The sequence below is a fragment of the Vespula pensylvanica genome, chromosome 20 (assembly GCF_014466175.1).
Source record: "Vespula pensylvanica isolate Volc-1 chromosome 20, ASM1446617v1, whole genome shotgun sequence".
NCBI classification, from domain to species: domain Eukaryota; kingdom Metazoa; phylum Arthropoda; class Insecta; order Hymenoptera; family Vespidae; genus Vespula; species Vespula pensylvanica.
This window is the reverse complement of record NC_057704.1, coordinates 2,646,800-2,669,008: the sequence shown is the minus strand read 5'-3', so window position 1 is coordinate 2,669,008 and position 22,209 is coordinate 2,646,800. Positions and strand designations below refer to the sequence as shown.

General features: G+C 29.1%; 1 protein-coding gene across 8 annotated transcripts in view; it reads left to right on the top strand.

The window, feature by feature from the left end:
• Positions 1–22,209, top strand: part of LOC122635991 (fasciclin-1) — a 310,273-nt gene that overhangs the window by 110,849 nt on the left and 177,215 nt on the right. Inside the window, exon 1 of one of the 8 annotated variants that reach the window (XM_043826765.1) lies at positions 21,852–21,915. The exons of the other annotated variants lie outside the window; for them this stretch is intronic. The gene's annotated coding sequence lies outside the window, so the exon portion shown is untranslated. Of the gene's footprint in view, positions 1–21,851; positions 21,916–22,209 lie in introns of those variants that run through there. 8 annotated transcript variants of the gene reach the window in all.

Genomic DNA, 22,209 nt, shown 5'->3' with positions numbered 1-22,209 from the left:
TGATTTTTGAAGGATAATAAATGTGATTATATATTCACGAGGTCTATTAAATTATTACGTAAAGAAGTTCAACTCGATAATAATAAGTTTTTGGTGATTCGAACGGAGTGAGGATTTTTGAGAGAAAGAAAGAAAGAGAGAGAGAGAGAGAGAGAAATTGTTGGAATTAAATAGAGAGATGGAAAGAAAAGGAAAAAGAAAAAAAAGAACGAGGACACGTAACGACTTACATGAGAAGAAAACTTTTCGAGAAAACGCCACATGGGTGAGAGAAACTTAGAGATAGAATGAGACGAAGATAGAAAAATAGAGAGAGAGAGAGAGAGAGAGAAAGAGACTGAGAGAGAAAGAGAGAGAGAGAGAAACTTTTTTACGTCTGTGCTCGTTAAAAAAGAAGATTCGTTGAAAGTTGGACGACTTCATAGTAGGTAAGGTAACTTTCATGCGCGATCTTAAGGAGCTTTAAAAAATTACCGGATTTTCCCTGTGAGACGTCTTAATAATGAAATTCTAACGTACTCAATGAAAAGATCGAGAGAGACAGAGAGAGAGAGAGAGAGAGAGAGAGAGAGAAATAGAAAGAAAGGAAGAAGAGTGTGGAAAGTAGAAACGAGAATTTAAATTTTATCTTCGTTCTGAGAACAAATTCTGAAATTTATGTGAACGTTAAGTGGAATAATGTTTAATGTAATCGAACAATTATTTATTCGTTGTTATAATTTTTCTTTATTTCTTTCTTTCAAATTCTTTCTTCTTCTCTCTTTTTTTTTTTTTTTTTTTTTTTTTTAGTTATATACGTAAAAATATTTAATATATCGTTCGTATAGATGTAGAATAATTAATATCGAATGTGAGACACGATACCACCATCAACATTATCACCTGTAATATTTACGTATAAGAAGATGGTTGCTTTGATAATTCTGAAATTACTTTTCTATTTTCTTTCTTTTTTTTTTTTTTTTTTTTGTAATAAATGATTTATTGTTCAATTTTTAATTTGAAACGATGTTTCGTATACTTTATAGAAACGACTTTTTATAACCATTCTTTCCCAGTATCTTTTCTATTTTAATAGACGATAATATCAATGGTAATATTTTTCTTGAAAAATATTTACAATTTAGAGTTGTTTGATTCGTTAAATACCTTATGACATATTTAATCTAAACATCGCGAATTACTTGCTCGTATTTCTTCTCTTGTAACAAAACATGGAAAGAAAGAAAAAAAAAATATATATATATATATATATAGAAATCAAAAAAGAAAAAGAAACAGAAGGAAAGAAAAAACGAAAGATAGAAGGAAGGTGTTTAAAGTAGAAATCGTTTCGGTCTTGGGGATACGAAATGTTTTTTTATCGCGTAAAATGTCTTGCGCATCAACCAACCCAGGACGAATTTACTTCCGAAAGACATAAACTTTTTACAACGTTTCCAACGAACGTTCCGCCAGGGTTTACGCGGGACAGTAAAAATACGATAAGGTTTCGAGTAACCATAGGGAAAAAGAAAAAAAAAAGAAACGAAAAAAAAAGTAGAAGATATATATATATATATATATATATATATATATATATATATATATATATATAGAAGAAAGCTATCGTTCCGGATGTCACGCCGTTTCAAGATAACTTTTTAACACGAACGTTGCCTAAGCGAAAGACACCCATTGGATCTGCCATTGGTCCTTTTAACGGGGATGTTACGGTTACGTTTATCGTGAATTATTACAACCGTACAACGAAGAAAATGTACGTTTTTCTATGGGACGTCAAATAGTTGTATATAACACATCGTATTCGATCATTATTGTTGTTATTTTTATTATTATTACATGTTATTGTCAGTGTTATTTTTATTATTATTATTATTATTATAGGTGTCAAGGTAACAGTAGAAATCCATAGATCTAAGGTAGAAATAAATAAATTTTTATAAAGGATTGTTAGATGTAATATATAAGTTGTCGATATTTATTATTATTATTACATGTATATTATTTAACTATTATCAGACTCTTTTCTTTTATATCATTATTATACATATCAAACTCTTTTACATGTTATTATTAATTAATAATAATATCAATAAAACATAGTTAATACTATTAACATAATATTATATTATATTAATTAATACAGTAAAATAATTTTTAATATTGTTAATTAATAATAATATCGTAATTCGATTTTTAATAATGATCAATGATAAACAATCATCGATTTTCAATGTTACTTTAAAACGATTATGAAAGTTACGAAATTAATAAACGAAATACGTTTCAGTAATGACAAAAAATTAATGAAATTATATCAAAATCCCGAACGATGTTATTAATGCGAAATATTTCAGAGACACGATAATCCTTTTATTAGATCGACCTAAGGTAGATGCTGCTGCTACTGCTTTTACTTGGTTATTCGACTTGGCGATAAGCCAGACGAACGGTATTGATATTATCAGCGTGTACATATGAGAGTTTTACCCCATCCTGCCAACCCCCGAACCCCATCCCTTTCCCCATCCCCTTCCATCGTAATACACTTCATAGATAATATCCTGTGTATCGCGCAAATTGTAATTGGTTAGCAAAAGATTTTTTAACGATGCTCTCAGATAGAAAACATCGTAAGCACAAATTTTCTGCTCGTGCTTTGTAATTACCGACATTTTTCTTTTACTCTTTTTTCTCTTTTCTTGTTCTTCCTCTCTCTCTCTCTCTCTCTCTCTCTCTCTCTCTCTCTCTCTCTTTTTCTATCTTTTTTTTTTTTTTTTATTCATTTTTACCATCATCCTACCATCGACGATCGTACTCTCGCGTTTCATCTGTACTTGAAACTGGTACTTGAAATATTGCCGGGAAAATGCTACATCATGTTGTATACTTGAAAGTATATATTTGGTCTATTACGATCTATATTGAGAATATTTATTTTTATTATGTTAACAAATACAAAACTCTCTCTTGCTCTTTCGAAATTATAAGGAGAAAATGTTATCGTTCGTATTCATTTTTAAAGAGTATTGTAGTAATATTTAAAGTAATAATATTTTCTAGAAATTCATTCTTGTTATAGTAATAGGTATATATATATATATATATATATATATATATATATATAACTTTGGACGACAATAAATAATATCGATATCGATATCGATAATAGAGGGCGAATCGAAAGTTCTCATAAATATTTTTAATATATTTTAAATACCCATTCTCGAGACTTTTCAAGCTAATAATTCTTATTTTTTTTTTTTTTTCAATTCAGATTGTAACACTGTACATTATTATATTTTTACAATTCGATTAAAAAAAAGAAAAAAATAATAATTAATATTCAGTAACGTTCAAATAATATTTCAATCGATCGAAAGCTGAAACTTGTTGGAGATGTGTCGTGACGAAGGTAAAAAGAAAAAAAAAAAAAAAATAAAGGGAAGAAAAAAGAAAAGAAAAGAAAGAAAAAAAAAAAAGAATATACGTTCACAGAGATTTTCTTTTCTTTCCTTTTCTTTCTTTTCCTCTTTTTTCCTTTTTTTTTTCACTCGGTTTTATTTCAAAACGGAAAACATACTCACGGTTGTAGGTAAGATGAAACACGGTTAAGTAAGTACCGTAATGAGGTAATTTTCGTCGTGTAATTACCGAGTAATTCGCCTTTTTTTTTCTTTTTCTTTTTCTTTTTCTTGTTCTAGTTCTTTTCCTCTCTTCCTTCGTCTTTCCTTTCTTCCTCCCTCTTTTTTTCTTTCTTTCTTCTTTCCTTTTTCTTTTCTCATACGCACAGTTTTTCATTTCACGCTACAACTTATTATCCTCCTTTTAATAATTCATCCCACGTAAATAAGTTCGTACATATATGCTCGTAATTATTGCACGTAAAAAATTCAATCTACTTTCTAAAAAATTCTAAAATAAAAAAAAACATATATATATATATATATAAACTAAAAACAGAGATAAAAGACAAGAATACTTGTTCGTATGATAACCAAATGATTTTTCCATCTTGTCAAGATCGTTATTCTCGCTTTAAAAAAAAAAAAAAAAAAAAAAAAGAGAGAGAGAAAAAAAAAGAAAGAGAGAGAGAGAGAAAAGAAAAGAAAAATAAAAGAAAAAGATGAAACAAAAAAAAAACACGAAGAAAAAAAAGTTAGCACATTTTCATTGTCTAGTAACTACTCGCACATACCCATCCATCCATCTATACACACACACATACATACATACATACATACATATACAAACACACAAACACATAACACACAAATGCACGAACAAGGTCTAGCTAATTAACGTCAATAAAGTAATTCTCATTTCACGGACTGGTTTTAATGAAAAGCGTTGTGGGTGAACTGCGAGGAAACGAAATTTTCCATATCTCTTGTGTGCGACTGGGTGATAAAAGGGTGGTTAGAGAGGGGTTAGGGGGTAGTATCCTGGATGGCCAAAAAAAAAGAACAAAAATATACAACACGTGGTATAGGAGATATGTGGGATATAGGGCGCAAGGGATAGAAAAAAAAAAGATAGAGAGAAAGAAAGAGAGAGAAAGATATATATATATATATATATATATATATATATATATATAAAAAGTAAAAGGAAACAAATAGATGAAAGGGTAGGGGTGAAATGGGTGTAGATCGTAGAGGGATGTTAATACTCGAGGCTCGTTAAAACATATGGTTAACTGTCCCGTTTTCTCATTGTCCAGTTTGTCACGTTTTCTTTCGTAATCGTGCGTATACCTGAAAAAAAACACACACACACACACAAACATATATATATATATATATATATATATGTACGGTTATATACTACGAGTGGACGCATTCACGCAAATAAATTTCAATTTGTACGATAGAAAACGGAAAAGGATATTTTTCGTGGCTTTTTCTTTTTTTCTTTTTTATTTGTTTGGTTTTATTTTCCTCTTTCTCTTCTCGTTCGTTTCGTTTTGTTTTCTTTTTTCTTGTTTTCTTTCTTTTCTCTTCTCTTAATTCTCGATCTGATAATTGACAAAACCAAACTCTGTGTTCACGGTTTACACAATAATTATTTATCACTTATCTCGAAATTGATTCGATTAAACTTTACTTGAAGTAAACCATGATCGATAGAAGATCCTCTTCAATTTTCCTTATTCAATGAATTTTAATCGAACCAATTCGGTCCTCCTCGTTCGTTATTCAAGATCGTTTCTCTCTCATGTTTTCAGAAACTCTCATCGTATTTCCATTGGTTAACTTGTTTTATCACGATGATCGTCACGGTTTTATTGGTTGAATGAAAATTATTATTGGATATTCCTTATCGATTAACTGTCTTTCGTGTCTTTCGGCATTTTCTTTATGTATCATACATATATGTATATGTATTATATACATATTTTTTTGTTTTATCTGAAAATAAAAATAACGACTGCAAACGCGTACAATTTGCATTTCAATAAAAAAGATGAAACAAAAACGATCGATTTGAAATTTAAATTAAAAAACAAAAAAAAAAGAGAGAGAGAGAAAAGAAGAAAAGGAGATAAAAAGAAACGAGATGATAAGAATTAAATAAAGTCAAAAAAAGAAAAAAGAGAAACAAAAAAAATTGATAACCTTAAATAAGTGAGAATCTTTTTCTCTCTCCTTTTTTATTTTAATAAAAAAAAAAAAAAAAAAAAAAAAAAGAAAAACTTTATTTAAAAAATTTAATATGTATACGGAATTTCGAGGATATCGAATTTTTGTGCGAGTTATTAAAGAACGATACAATAAAATAAAATAAAACAAAATAGAATAAAATAAAATAGAATGAAGTAGATAAAGAAGTGAATTTTTTTTCTTTCTCATTTCCTCTTTTCTTTATCTTTTCTTTTTTTTTTTTTTTTTTTTTTCATTTCATTTCTCAATAAAATACCTAGGACGATAGTACGTAAGGAATTCCGAAGATTCCGAATTTTTGAGTCGAAAAGAGATCTTGAAACGTTCAAAGGATAGTAATAGTAGTTGTAGTAATAGTAGTAGCCGTCAGTAGTAGATCTCTTAAGATCGACCCTGGCCTTTGCCCGTTATCTCGACCTCTTTAACGTCCTCTTTTTCTCTGGCTACCCTTTACTCGTATATCTCTCTATACTTCTTTTTCCCTTTTTCACCCCCTTTTGTTACAAAGTCGAGCCACGTAACTACTCTGACGGTACCTCGTAAAAAGAAAGAACTCAACTCGGCAACCATCGAGTTAACGCGTGTTCTCTCTCTTTCAACCCCTACGATATTTTACCCTATTCAACGTGGTTGCTAGTTCGCGGTTTAACTCATAGAGAACAAACTGTCATAACTTTTTTCCTATACGAATATTATCTCTATTTCTCTATTTCTTTCTTTCTTTCTTTCTTTCATTCTTTCTTTATCTTTTTCGTTCCATCTTCTTTTCTCTTTCTCTCTCTCTCTCCTGTTTATATACATATATATATATATATATATATTGTAGATATTGCTCAAGAAATTTAAACATTTTTTTTTGCCTTTCCTTCAAAAAACTGCGAGATATTTTACTTAAATATTTTGGCATTATGAAAAAAGAAAGTGTTCTTATTAGAGAAATTAAAAAAAAAAAAAAAATGAAAAAAGAAAGAAAGAAAAAGAATAGAAGTGGAACAAAGTTGATCTTGAAACGATTTTCATACTTTTCATTAAGAACAAAATCAGAAAAGAAAGAAGAAATAAATTATTATTTTACAATCTTCCCAAGTCGAAGTCGGACTATTTACTTATTTTTGTTTGAACGATTTTTCTTAAAAACGTAGTACCTCCCAGATGAAAATTTATAACACAATATATATATATATATATATATATATATATAAATCTATTTACCATTTTCATCTAATTACAACAACAGTTTCGTAGATCTACAAAATTTCTACGTTTTCTCCGAATACAATATTTTATTAATAACAAAAAAAAAAATATATATATATACCCACATACACTTCTTCATTTTTTCTTTTCTTATTTTTTTTTTTTTTCATTTTTGATACTAGTCCCGATTGTTCGAAGCAAATCACGTTCCTTCGAATCTTTCTATATACATAGGTATATATACATATATACAGAATTCTCAAGGGATAGATATTCGACGAGGTATAATATGTTCGGTCGATAATTCCCTCGTAAAATATCGAATCCTTTAAAGGTACAACGAAATTTCCAAGCTTTCTCTCTCTCTCTCTCTCTCTCTCTCTCTCTCTCTCTCTCTCTCTCTCTCTCTCTCTCTCTCTCTTTCTATCTATCGGATGGGAACGTGTCGCGTTATGTTGACTCATGAAAGTGCCGCTTTACGGTAGGTCACTGAATTCATCTTGGTCCCTCTTACAATTCTCCAGTGGGAAATAAGGTATTGGAATGTAAGGGGTAGCTCTCAACGTTCGTGGTAGAAGGAAAATATCTTTTTCTTTTTTTTCCTTCTTCTTTTCCTTTCCTTTCCTTTCCTTTCTTTCTTTTCTCTCTTTCTCTCTTTTCAAATATGTCGAAGACAGAGAGCATTTTATTCTTCTCCGAAACTGCTGTCGTTGGATCCCAGCGAATTTTTAGGAATTACGAACTTGGAATTCAAATTCCTTTGTGTATATATATATATGTATATATATATATATATATATATATATATATATATATGTATGTAAATATTATAAATTCCGATTAAGAATATATAAAACATATTTTTTGTATATTTGTTTAATATATTAATATTTAACAATACTACAATCTATTTAATCAAAAATTATTAAATCACGATACTCTCGTTGAATCAGCTCGCAAAGATTTAAAATCGATCCGATAGTTAATTTCAATAATTCATTTAACTAAAACTCGACAAACATTGAATTAATCTTTAGAATCTAACGAAACAAATATACGTTCGATTACCATTGTTCGAGAAAAATGATTCGATTTAATGAAATATAATAAATACAGGGACGCAATTGAAATACTATTAAATTTGTATTTGACAATGAAAATTTTTCATATCAGTACGATCGTAAATGATTAACTACGTCGTACGCATAAAACTTAATGAATATACTAAATGCATTAACGCAAATATACGTTTAATTGTCGTTTAAGTATGACGTTGGATTTAACAATGACATTATTGCTTGTATACGATCGTAAACAATTACACACGATGTATATCAAAACCTAATATATATATATATATATATATATATATACGTACTATATATTAACAGAAATATACGTTCAATTAGCATTCAAGGAAGACGTCGGATTTAACAAGGAAATTGTCTGTTCCTTGTAACACCTTAAGCAATTACATGACATTTAAGGAAACTATTCGTACTGGTTTTAGCCATGTCAGAATGTTACTACCACAACTTTGAGATGATTTATGTTTTCCTAAAGGCTACGCGTAAATCTGTCGAGGAAGGTCTGAACATGCATTTCGTTTCACGCGTGTATCTGTCTATATATATATATATATATATATATATATATATATATATATATACATATACATATACATACACATTTATGTGCATGTTTTGTGTGTGTCTATATATATATGTGTGTGTGTGTGTGTATGTAGAGAGAGAGAGAGAGAAAGAGAGAGAGAAAGAGACTTGACGCGTAGCATCGTAGCCTTAAACTTGCTTTCTATTCATAGCTTCAGTGCACTCCACCCACGCAACGATAATGCACGGCAATGAATGCACGTCCCAAATGGTTGTATTGTATCTGTGTATGTCTGTGTGTTTGTTTGTTTATTTGTGTATGTGTTTTGTGTGTGTGTGTGTATGCGTGTGCGTTTACGCGAGTACATTGCTGTGCACGACGTGAAAGCTCTCGTTTTCTTTCTCTCGCACGTGCGACTCAACAAGCTCTCGATTCTCTTCGTACACACACACACACACACACACACACACACACATATATATATATATATTTCGCGAATGAGAAGTGTCTTTAATTGAAATTTTTGTCGGAGTTTCGAAATAACTTTTAGAATAATTTATTGGATAATGTTCTCTCTTTCTTCTTCTTTTTTGTTTCCTTCTGTTTTTTTTTCTTTTCTTTTTTTTTTTTTTTTTTAAATCACACATGTGGAGTAAAGAATTATTTTTGTTTCGAACTTCTCGAGAAGATTGTATTGTGATATAATAAAAAAAAAAGAAAAAGAAAGAAAGGACAGAGAAAGAGAAAGAGAGAGAGAGAGAGAGCAGAATTCTTATTTATATGTTGGTTTATTTCCTTTTAATTTCTCAAATTTGTCTTCTCTTTCTTTCTTCTTTCATTTCCTATTTTAATTTATACTTACAAAAGTATACTTGTTCGTTCGAAAGATCTCATGACATTTAGATATTAAAGAAGAAAAAGAAAGTATAAATTTTGCGTTTTCTAAAAATTTCGATCTTTTATCGATGAATTAATCGTCTCTCTCTCTCTCTCTCTCTCTCTCTCTCTCTCTCTCTCTCTCTCTCTCTCTCTCTCTCTCTCTCTCTCTCTCTCTCTCTCTCTTTCTTCAAATTCTCACCTACTAAATTACATTAGTCTCTTTAAGATTGAATTATTTCAAACTTCAGGATATTTGATTAGCAAAATTAATACTTTTACTATACCTATACATACACGCACGTAGTTACGTTTTATCTATTCATAAAAGTCTTACGTGCTTAACAATTAATCTTTAGCTTTAGTATCCACATTTTACATATTAATCTACAGGACAGACCTATATCCACATCCATGTCCACGTTCTCATCCACACAAACACACACATATACACACACACACAGAATAACAGCAGCAGCAGCGGCTCTCTCGTTGGCTCTGACAATTGCTCTAGCGTTGACTTAATTGAATGCAGCGAATGCAGCTTTACGACTGTGGTAATTCATTCACGTGATATACACTGGGAATACACTAAATCAATATCGAGCTGGTTCGTTAAATCGCGTACAACCCACCCTTACGGATCACAAATTTCTGAGAAGATTAATTGGGAACGTAAGATGTATGCGTAAATACATATATACATGCATGTATACATACATAGATATATTTGATCGTTCATAGAAACTATTTGATCTGTTGAAACTATATACTCCTCATTAGAGCTCTATTTCTAATCAGATTAATTTAAATGTTATTGAAATCTTTCCGACGTTTCGAAATAAATACGATAAAGTGATACGGCAATAAAAAGAAAAAAAAAAAAAAGATAGAAAAAAGAAAAAAACAGAGAAAAGAATGGATATAATGATTATCCATTCGTTGTTAGAGTATGTCTGTTTGCGTGTAACGTGCATGTGTTAGATAATAGAATCTATTCTCGTATAAACTGGGTGTACCGTGTTAATACATAAAATTAGAAATTAATTTGTCATACGATAAATAATAATAATAATAATAATAATAATGATAATGATAATAATAATAATAATGATAATAATAAATTCATACAGACGTCGTTGTCGATTGTAAAATTCTTTTTCGCAAGAGAAACGAAAAAGTCTCCAAATAACAATAACACATTGAATTAAGCGATTAATTGAAGTCCCTTGTCATTGATCGTTCGATAAGAAAGAATGAAAAGAAACGAAATAAAATTTGAAATTAGATTAAATTAAATTCGTTCGACACGAGTGAACGAAACGGACAAATATAAAGTAAGTAAGTAAATAAGTAAGTAAGTAAGTAAGTAAATAACAAAGCAACCCCGGTAATAATAGAAAATTAATAGCAAAAATAATTGATATCAAACGAGTCGTTCGTAGAGATAATATAGGTATATTAATTTTCTCGTATGACACTTCCTTATGATTTTTTCATCCTACTGAGAATGCATATCCACCATTTGCATATTACACGATATACTCGCTATATATCCACACATACACGTATACACAGATATACATATATACACTACGATAAATAAATTTATACATTTTGTATACGTACATATATGTAATCTACCTATGCGTATACAAATTGCACGTAGAAACATTATTTATCTACTTTGCGACACCTTGTATGTACGTGGGTTTTATGTAGGTAGTAGCGCCAGGCGCTTATAAGGTCGACCGGTAAATGCGAGCCACGTTCTAGACGGCCTATTAATATGCCTTGCATAACGCGACCGGCTCTGTAAACTTGCCAACGAAGAAAATTGAATGAGCCTTGTTGTACGTTAAAAGATACGACACACAACGGACGACTGCCTGTAGTGTTGCTGGCATGGTGCACAAAGCGTCGCCCTTGTTAGAAAACTGATCGAGATTATATTTAAGTAAGTACTTATCTTGTTCGAGGGGAGAAAAAAAGGAAAGGAAAAATAAATAAATAAAATCACTACCATTACCGTCAATATTTTTTATTAATTATCGACAAGTATTTTATAATATAAACGATCGATATATATATAGATTAAACTTATTGACAAAAGTTAAGAAACGGAGTAATCCTTCGGCCATTTTTGTTTTCAGATTTTGATATTATTTATCTTTCGAAATATATAAGTTGAAATTTGAAATAGTATAACGAGATAGTGTCGTTGTACGAAATATTGTCTCCTTGTGCTGTTTTTAATTTCGATCTATGTATTTTGGAAAATAAAGGATATATAAAGTTAAGAAACGGAGTAATCGTTCGGCCATTTTTGTTTTCAGATTTTGATATTATTTATCTTTCGAAATATATAAGTTGAAATTTGAAATAGTATAACGAGATAGTGTCGTTGTACGAAATATTGTCTCCTTGTGCTGTTTTTAATTCTGATCTATGTATTTTAGAAAATAAAGTATACATAGATACTGTCGGATGATTATTCGTGATACTTTTGAAATATTTTTAATATACTCACTATTTGAAAACCTTGAATTATTTTAAGTTACATCAAATCGATATTATACGAAAATGTTTGACCTTCTCCTTTTGTATAATTCTTCCTCTTGCTTTTTTATTATTTTATTAATGACTTAATTAATTTATATTTTTTATATGTATTCTTTTTTTATGATTCCTTCAATTTCATTATCTCTTTACGTCGAGATAAATTTCGATAGATGAGTGGAAACATAGGATAACAATCGATGAACAGATAATTACTCATTTTATTTATATACGATCAGAAAAGGAGAGAGATAGAGACAGAAAGAACTGAAAGATGTCGAGCGTATTTGACAGTTAATTTCAAAAAGTCATTATCGCGACCGATAATGATATTATAACGAATCAATAACAGAACTTCCGTTTCGTAATAAAATACACATACACACACATACACGTACACACGTATACGATCTAGCAAGCATTACTAATTTTCATTATTATTTTCGGATGTAATGAATTTCAATACTGATGCTATTTCTGTAAAGAGAAACGTTAATGAACGATTCTTCGACGAGAACGCAAAACGCATTTAATAATAATTTCGTTAGCTTGTAAAATGAGTTTTAAAAACAAAACGAAATTGTTTCGACGATAAAGAAAAAAAGATAGAACTAATTTCAAAAGGAAGAGAATACTTCTTTCTTTCTTTCTTTCTTTCTTTTTTTTTTTTTTTTAATGTATTTACTTTGTATTTTCGTTCCTTTTATTTTCTTAATATACCATGAAAAATCTGTAATAGACATAACAGATAATCTCTGTGAAAACACTTCGGATATTTGAAAAAAGCAATATTAAATTTAAACATGTGGCCTGTTAAAATTCAAATGTGTATTTGTATATCTGCCTCTTTGTGAAATTTATCTACATACTATGTTAAAATTGTTGGATTAATTGACACGAAATTTATATACTAAAAATAAAGTTTATATACACATATATATGTATATGTATATATATATATATATATCCAACGAGAATACAAAAGAATATTTTTATCCGATTCGTTTTGCCGGCTTTAATTAAAATAACGATATTTGTAATAATTGAAATAACAAAAAAGATAGAAAATTAAAAAAAAAGTTGCTCGTGCAATGGAAAGTTTATAGAAATGTTTAAAAAATGATATCTGGATGGAATAGATCCACGTTTATCTTTAAACTTTCTATTAAAATTTATACATTGTGTATTTCTTTACATGTATACATACATACATACATATATATATATATATATATATATATATGTAGGTGTATGTATGTATATTAGTTCATTACATATGAAATATACGATTTTACAATATGAATATAATATGAACAATAGTCGAACATTTGAGTCGATGTAACAACTTAATAGATTTCATACTAATTTATATAAACCTCACATAAAAATAAAATAAAAATTAGACGATCTGAAATGGATCAAAAACCAGTACATAGAATTATTAAATATCATCTATATACTCGCATTTCTTCAGAATATATTTCTTTTCTTTATCTTTTCCCGTCGTTCTTTTTCTGTCTCGATTATTAATTTTCTTTTTTATTCATTTCTTTCTTTTTTTTTGTAATATATTACATTTGAGAACGGATGTAACCAGGATTCTTTATATTTTATTCGTTATATATAGTAACCATTCGAAACTTCTCTTTTTCGTTCTACGTTAACTGCTGAGATCAAAGAATCCTGAGAAAGAAGAAAAGTAATTCGAACGAAAAGAGACAGAGAGAAAAAGAGAAAGAGAGAAAGAGAAAGAGAGAAAGAGAATGAGTGAATGAGAGAGAAAGAGAAAGAAAGAGAGAGAAAGAGAAGAACCATGACGACGACAGTGCGACTCAGCAAATCGTTTTTATAATGGTTAGTTCCTCGAGATATCTCGCAGTGTTACCTCTCTGCGGTATATTTCACAGTAAAGTTGGCCCTAATATATCCACTTTCCCTTTGAAATTATTTCGAGCACGATCTTCTTAGTGTCAAATAAACGAGATGTGTATATATACACCTATACATATATATATATATATATATATATAAATATATAAAATTTATATTCAACCGAGACGATATTAACCCTAAATTAACCTTATTATTAATCTTAACGTGAAAGAAAAAAAAAAAGAGATCGCTTAAACGATATACATTCAGAAGAAATGTTTAGCAAAAAGTAAAATTGTGTTTACCTATGATACTTATTTATGGTTAACGAGCGAACCTGACATTCGCAGAACTAACAACACGGTGATGCATTACTGCTTTTCTCCAATGTTTTCTCTCTCTGTCTCTCTTTCTCTTTCTCTCTCTCTCTCTTTCTCTCTCTCTCTCTGTCTTTTCATTTTTTTCTCATTTTCTCTCTCTTCGTTGGTATTTATCGAGAAACAATTAGAGAAGGACTCGATTATCATTAGCCAAAAAGTAGATTATATTTTTGTTAAAGGATTTTTCAACTTCATCGGATTAATAATAAAATAAATAGATCGATCGATCGATCGATCGATCATAATGAAACATTATGATCAAATAAGTATCCTTGTTACGTTTCGTTTCACCATTATTATTATCCTCATCGTTATTATTATTATTATTATTATTATTATTATTATCATTAGTAAAGTTTGCAAATGCATTTCTTTTTTATAGGATTGTTAAATTTTATGAGATTGACAAAGAAAAGGATATAGATTATTATCCATCATTATCATCATCATCATCATCATCATCATCATCATCATTATTATTATTTGAAAAAAAAAAAAGAAAATAGACAGTATAATCGTATATTTACGCATACACAAAAGACGATCTTTAAATTCTCGTTGTCCTGAAATCTCACGTTCGACTATTATCAGCCACCCTTTCTAACCACCCACCCCCAATTGCTTCCACCAATGATAAACCTTCATCAATAACTAAGAGATAACCCTCGTTATCAGAATAAATTGACTTACTTAGCTTATAACGTCCCCGTAATATCAATATACATATATATATATATGTATATATAGCGTGCGTTAGGTACAAATAAAATTATTTATCCTAACGTTAGTCCATCAAGTTACTCAAACAAATTATTATATATATCGAACGAATCGGATATTATTTTTACTATCGTCGAGATAGTAATTGTGAACGAAATTTTAATTTTGAAAATGTAATTTATAAATTAAACGTTGTTGAAAAAATAATACTTGGAGAAACGAAAAAAAGAGAAAAAGAAAAGAAAAGAAAAGAAAAGGAAAGAAAAAAGAAAGAAAGAAAAATTTCTTAATCCTTTATAGTCGTTGAATTAATCCTAGTCATATATGTAATAATTTTCTATCGTTTTGTTATTTATTCTAAAATATTATCTAGCTTATCTGAATGATATTTGTAAATGAAAGAGACTTGTAGAAACAATAGGTTCAATCTACAAATACCATTTACGTGGATCGAGTTTACAGATACTATATATGCCTTACTCTCTCTCTCTCTCTCTCTCTCTCTCTCTCTCTCTCTCTCTCTCTTATTCTTGTTAGAAACTTACATGGATCATTTACTACATCTCCTACATGATACTTCCTCTCTCTCTCTCTCTCTCTCTCTCTCTCTCTTTGAATATTTCTATTTCTCTCTCTCTCTTTCTCTCTCTTTCTCTTTCACTATCATTGTCACACTTGCTATCCTAAGCACTTGCCACATGTAGCTTACAATATCCATAGTGAATATTGTCTTTTCGAACGATAACGACAATACGACAAGTATAGTTATAGAAGGAAAATACGGAATATAGAGGAACAAATATATACTTAAACTTTCTATACATATAGCTATATATACATATGTATGTATGTATGTATCTATGTGTACATATACGTACGTATATACGTTCGTATATACGTATATACATATATATATATATATATGTATGTATATTTCAGCTTTCCCAATGAAATTCGGACCTTTCATTTCAACATTGTCCGTACTATCTTCCTCCATTTGCCGTTCTCCATTTTATCGTTGAATTTTCTTCTTGACAGAACGTTCACGCTCGGTCAATATTCGATACAACACACACGCGACTCGATCGACCATATCTCACTCCTTTTTTTTTCTTCTTTTCTTTTTTGTTCTTTTTTTCTGTCTCTTCTTTTTCATTTTTCTTTCCTTTTTTTTTCTTTTTTTTTTTTCTTTTTTCTTTTTTGATAAACATCCGACGTCGTTTGCTGCTCGTTTTTGCATTTCTATGTTTCTTCCGTTTTGTTTATTTTTACACAACTACGTATGTTCAAGTTCGTATGTTACATATACGTACAATATGTACGTATGTACACGTACAAATATAAGGAAGATTTTTAAATCTATTTTCTTTCGATACGATACTTCGATAGTTTTTCGATCGTTGTTATATTTTTATTAATATAAATATCATTAAGGACGTTGTCGGTGGTTCTTTTTTTTTTTTCTTTTACATTTTGTATTATACGAATCTATTTGATTTATTATTATTATTATTATTATTATTATTATTATTATTATTATTATTATTATTATTATTATTATTTGATAACAAGTATTTCATTGACATTTAATTTTTTCAATTAACATTTAATTTATTATTTTATTATTATTATTATTATTATTATTATTATTATTATTATTTGCATACTTTGTTTAATATTTTATCGTCATTTGATTTATTATTATTATTATTATTATTATTATTATTATTATTATTAAATTTATTTTTATTTCTCTTTCTTTAATTTATCCGATTTTTTGTTTAAATAGACGATTAATTTTTGGGACACGCTCTGTACAGTGATGTGAAGGAAAAGCAAATTGATTCGTCGAGCTATGTATAATTTCTTCAAAAATATCTACTCTCGATGTGGCAAAAAGTAAAACGGAAAAAGTAAAAGAAAAATTCCGTCATTTGTTATATGACACAGTGACACAGTATGAAGTAACACGAATAATTTCGAGAGCTAGTTCCGACGTTATAAAAAGCATTTATAAATACTTCATACGTGTATATCTGTCTTAAGATATTTGATTTTCTTACACACACACACACACACACACACACACACACACGCGCGCGCGCGCGCGCGCGCGCGCGCGCGCACACAAACACATACACATACATTGTATATAAATTTTTAAAAGAACGACGAGTTTCAATTTTTCAATATAGTTTCGTAAGAAGTGTCTATTACCTTATTTTCCTTTTTTCTTTATTTTTTATTTAAAAAAAAAAAAAGATGATAAAATAAAATAGAAGCATCGAGACGAGAAAAGGATAAAATATTTTACTTATCAGTTCTATTCATTCTCACGAAATATATTGATAATAACATTTAATTCGAGTTAACATAACTTTGAACGCATTTGATATTAAATTTCGATACGTAACGATTGTTACGTGTCGTTATACGATAAAAACGAGTTCCATTTTCATTTCATTATTTTTCTAAATTTCTTTTTTCTTTTTCTCTCTTTCTTTCTTTCTTTCTTTTTTTTTTTTTTTTCATCCACAGTTATATAATATTTCTCGGGCGATGGTGTATTTATACGCTTTTTAATATTGAATAACTGTATCCATATAGACTGATCAATTAATATCTCTTTGAAATTGTTTTTACCATGTGGTAGAGATACCAAGCTTTTCTATAAAATTTCGTTACGTTTTATTCAACCAATGTGTTGCTTTATCGTTAGTTGAGAAAATGTAATAACGCATATGGCACTCTCATAGACGTTAGCCACGGAAATAGAGGGACAAATAATCGTTGAATATGTGTATATGTGATCCTGTTAAAAAAAAAAAAGAAAGAAAAAAGGACTATAGCATCCCAAATATACTACAAAATCAAAAGAACAATAAACTCCATGGATAATGTAGATGTATATTTCGATATCCTGGTTATAAGATTTTTTTTTATTTATTTTTTATTTATTTATTTTTGTTCTTAATCTCGAATTGCCTTTTTTACATCGTACCAACGTCTCGCAGGATTCGAATTAAAACGGATTCGTACGATTCAACGTTTCTTTCTTATTTCACAACTTACATAAAAAAGAAATGTCGAATCAGTGCGTCGTGTGAAGAAATCCGAGATAAAACGATTAATCTTACGATTAAGTGCGAAAAAGCAATGAATTTTAGTTAACTTTATCGTCTTCGTTTAGAGAACAGCGGTTCTCACAGTGCTCTTTTTCTTTTCGTCTCGGATGTTACTTCGATCTTTATGAAATTTGAAAAAGAAAAAAAGGGAAATTGAAAAATAAAAAAAAAAAAAAAAATAGATAGAAGAACATTTTCTAAGTGGTCTTAAAATTGTATGCTTTATCGATCGTTCAAATGATGTATCGAAAAATTTTCTAATAATTCGATGCGATTATTAATAAATATTTTAAACAAATATAAATATCAGTATTTGACGTTTTGTCAATATATTTATACGGAATGATAAAGGAAAATTAGAAAGAGAAAGAGAAATGTAAATTAAACTGTTAATAAAAAATATTAATAAACAAAACAATTCGTCGATATCCGAAATATATTATCGTTACATATAATATAACCAAGATTCAACTTAAACATACATTTCTATCGATCGGTAACATCACCTATCGATAATTTCTTACAAATACTAATCGACATATCCATTAGAAATATATAACGAATAAATATATCGATCATTTATTTTACTATATTACATGTACATACTTACTTAGTTAATGAACAAAAATACTCTACTCTTCTCGAATCAATATAATCAAGCGTTTGTTTGAGAATCTCTGATGTATTTAACGTGGAAGCGTTAACTCTCTTATTCTTCCTGATAACACTATTCACACTTACATCTTCTTCTTCTTATACATCTAACGAATAAATACGTACACGTACACACACACTCATACATGCTTGTACAGTTTTGCGGTCCGGTTTCTCCGTTCACATATCTAACCATTCACCCACATACACACACATTCTCTTTAACTCAAGAGCACCACCTATTTCACTTTACCTGAAAGGTAAGCGAGAGCTAAGATTAGTTCGGGGCTCGTTCGTGGCCGTTTGCGCTTTTACGTAGTCGTGTACTTTCTCAAGACGAATTCATCAAAGTCAACGTATGTATTACGTAAGTAGAAGACTCTCTCTCAGGTAAGAAATAAAGGTAAAGGTGATAGGACGTACTACGGTGCATAGATACGTGTTGGATGTGTTAAAAGAGATGAAACGTTATAAACATATACATACGCGAACACCACATACTATCATCATACCACCATACTTATACTCTCCTTTCGAGTTAATAAACTCGCACTTTTACACTTCTCACCGAGCTTTACTCTATCCTTCTTCTCTACTCGAAAAGCAACTTCGTTAAAAAGCGAACGTTGAATATCCCAAGAACTTTATCATTTTCATGAAAGTTACTTACAAACTAACGAAACGTTAAAATCGAGTAATTTAAAACGTCTTTCAATTCGTATCTTATTCTCAAAATCACTCTCTCTCTCTTTCTTTGTATATTTATTATATTCTTATTCGATGAATTCGATGCAAAACTTAAAGAAAAAAAGAGTAACAATAATAATGACAACAAAAGGATATTTTTATTACACGATATACGAGAAATAAACGAGATAAGAATTATTTCATAATTAATATCTAACACAATCTTTCGATCTAATTTATTTCTCGACAATTCGATCGAAGAGTTGCTGATAAATTTTTTCTCTCTCTCTCTCTCTCTCTCTCTCTCTCTCTCTCTCTTTTTTTTCATTATTCCGTCGTTAAATATCCTACGGAGTTATCTCGAGAATAAAGAAACGGTAGGAGGGGTATGGAGGAATATTCGTGAAGCTGCTTCGAAAGGAGAAGATAGAGAAGGTGAGGAGGTGAGGAAGTGAGGAGGTGAAGAAGAAGGTTTGGTGGCGTGTAATCGAAAAGTGGGCGGTAGAGAGTGTCTGCCTTCGAAGGAAGGATCGTTCTTCCTTTCTCCTTCTTATTTTCTCGTTTTTTCTCTCTTTTCTCTCTCTTTTTTTTGTGGGTTACCGAAGGGTCGAGCCACTCGTACTGGCAGATGGCAAGTCCTTCGTCCTTCGTCCTTTTCGAGTCGCCTTCTCTCCGAATACGACTTCTCTCATCGGCTTTTTCTTTACTACTGCCTATTTCAAGTCATCGTATAAGGAAAAAAGAGTGAAGAAATATATATATATATATATATATATATATATATGTGTGTGTGTCTGTGTATGTGTATGTACGTACGTACGTCGAATCGTTTTATCGACCAATCACAGAAACGACCAATCCAAAGTCCGATCGATCGTATTTTCTTAAAAGAAAAAGAAAAATAGATGGTGGAATACTTGGAGAGTTCCAAGGACATTGTTGTTATTGGAAAAGCGTTTGCTTTTTCTTTTTTTTTTTTTTTCTTTTTTTCCTCTTAGTTTGTTATTTTCGAAAAGTAGAGAGACACCATAGGATAGTAATAGTAAAACGAAATGTAATTCGTAAGGGCTGTTTCTGTTTGTTAAGGGTTGTAATAAACGATGTTAGAACTTTCATCAATAAACTTATCAACTTACGAAGAACCTAATAGGATATTATTATATGAATTATGGAAAAAAAAACAAACACGAAAATTTCGATATTATAATATATATTCGATATATATATATAATATATATTTTACACGTATATAACGAAATACCGTATTACGTATATATTTTATTTTATACGTATATAATGAAATAGCATGTTGCAATTGTAGGAACCTTATTAACCTTTTCGCTCCGATGCACTTGTGAAATAATGCATTTCGCGAAATTGTACGCAACGTTTCACTGATAATTCATACGAAACGCGTTTAGGATAGACTCGATACGCTTATTCTAATCATATTGTAAAAGTAGTTTTTGGAATAATAATAATAAATAATACGTTTATTTCGATGAATCTAATTTATACGAACTGAATCGAAGAAATGAAAAATAAGTTCTATATTTAATTGTTTAATATATATATATGTTTATACATATGTGTGTGTGTGTGTGTGTGTGTGTGTGTGTGTGTGTATTAATATTATTATTAAATCTTTTATATAATAAGAGAATTAGTTCAAACGATGTTACACAAATAGATCATTGAATTATCCAAATACATTTTGAGAACCTATTGGAAATTAATTATAGATTAATTAAATTCACTGGATAATTAGATTCTATATTTTTGTATATCGTACGATGATTTCTTTACGTTTTTCTCTTTAAACGATCTTACATAAGTAGATAATTACATATCACTGCGTAGACACTTTTAGATTTTTTTTTTATCTAAGTAGATAATTTAAAGATATATATATATATATATTTTTATTATTATTTTGCATTTTGCTAAAATTTGAAATCTCAATTATTTTTCTTTACTTTCCGTTTGTTTCTCTTCAAGAATCTAGATAAATTTAGTCAAACTTTTTCAAACGTCATTAAAAATTTTCTTCAAAGGTCATAGAATGACCTGCGAGGTCATCGGTTTGCTGTCACTGTACTTATTCGTATTTCATCGGAGCATCAATTTTTCGATAGCATATATGTGCTCTTATTCGTCTACTCTTCGAATATATACATACATATATATATATATATATATATATATATATATATATGTATGCTGTTCAAAATGAAAAAGTTAATTAACAATGAATGTAAAAGAAAAAAAGAAATTCCTCCGTTTTATTATTTGTTTGTTACAAAAAAAAGAGAGAGAGAGAGAGAGAGATAGAGAGAAAAAATCAATCGCAAGGAACGCGTTCGATTCTTATAATAATAATTATTATAATAATAAAAACAATAATAATAATAATAATAATAATAATAATAATAATAATCATAATGATGATGATGATGATGATAATAATGATATTTAACAATTATGTTTTCTTTTGCTTTCAGGTAATGATCAAAATGATTCAACATTTATATACAATCGCGATCCACTTACAAGTTCTGATAATAAGTGAGTAAAATCATATTGTATATATATACATATATATATATATATATATATATATATATATATAAATTAAAAGAAAATAATAAAAAAATAAATAAAATAACATCTAGTTACAAATAAGTATAAAACTATCTAACATTTTGCGATATCAAACATTTTTTAATAATAACGATAAAAAAGAAAGAGAATGAGAGAGAGAGAGAGAGAGAGAGAGAGAGAGAGAGAGAGAGAGAGAGAGAGAGAGAGAGAAAGAGAATGCTTTAAAATGTCTAAACTTTGAAAAGGATAATATATAAA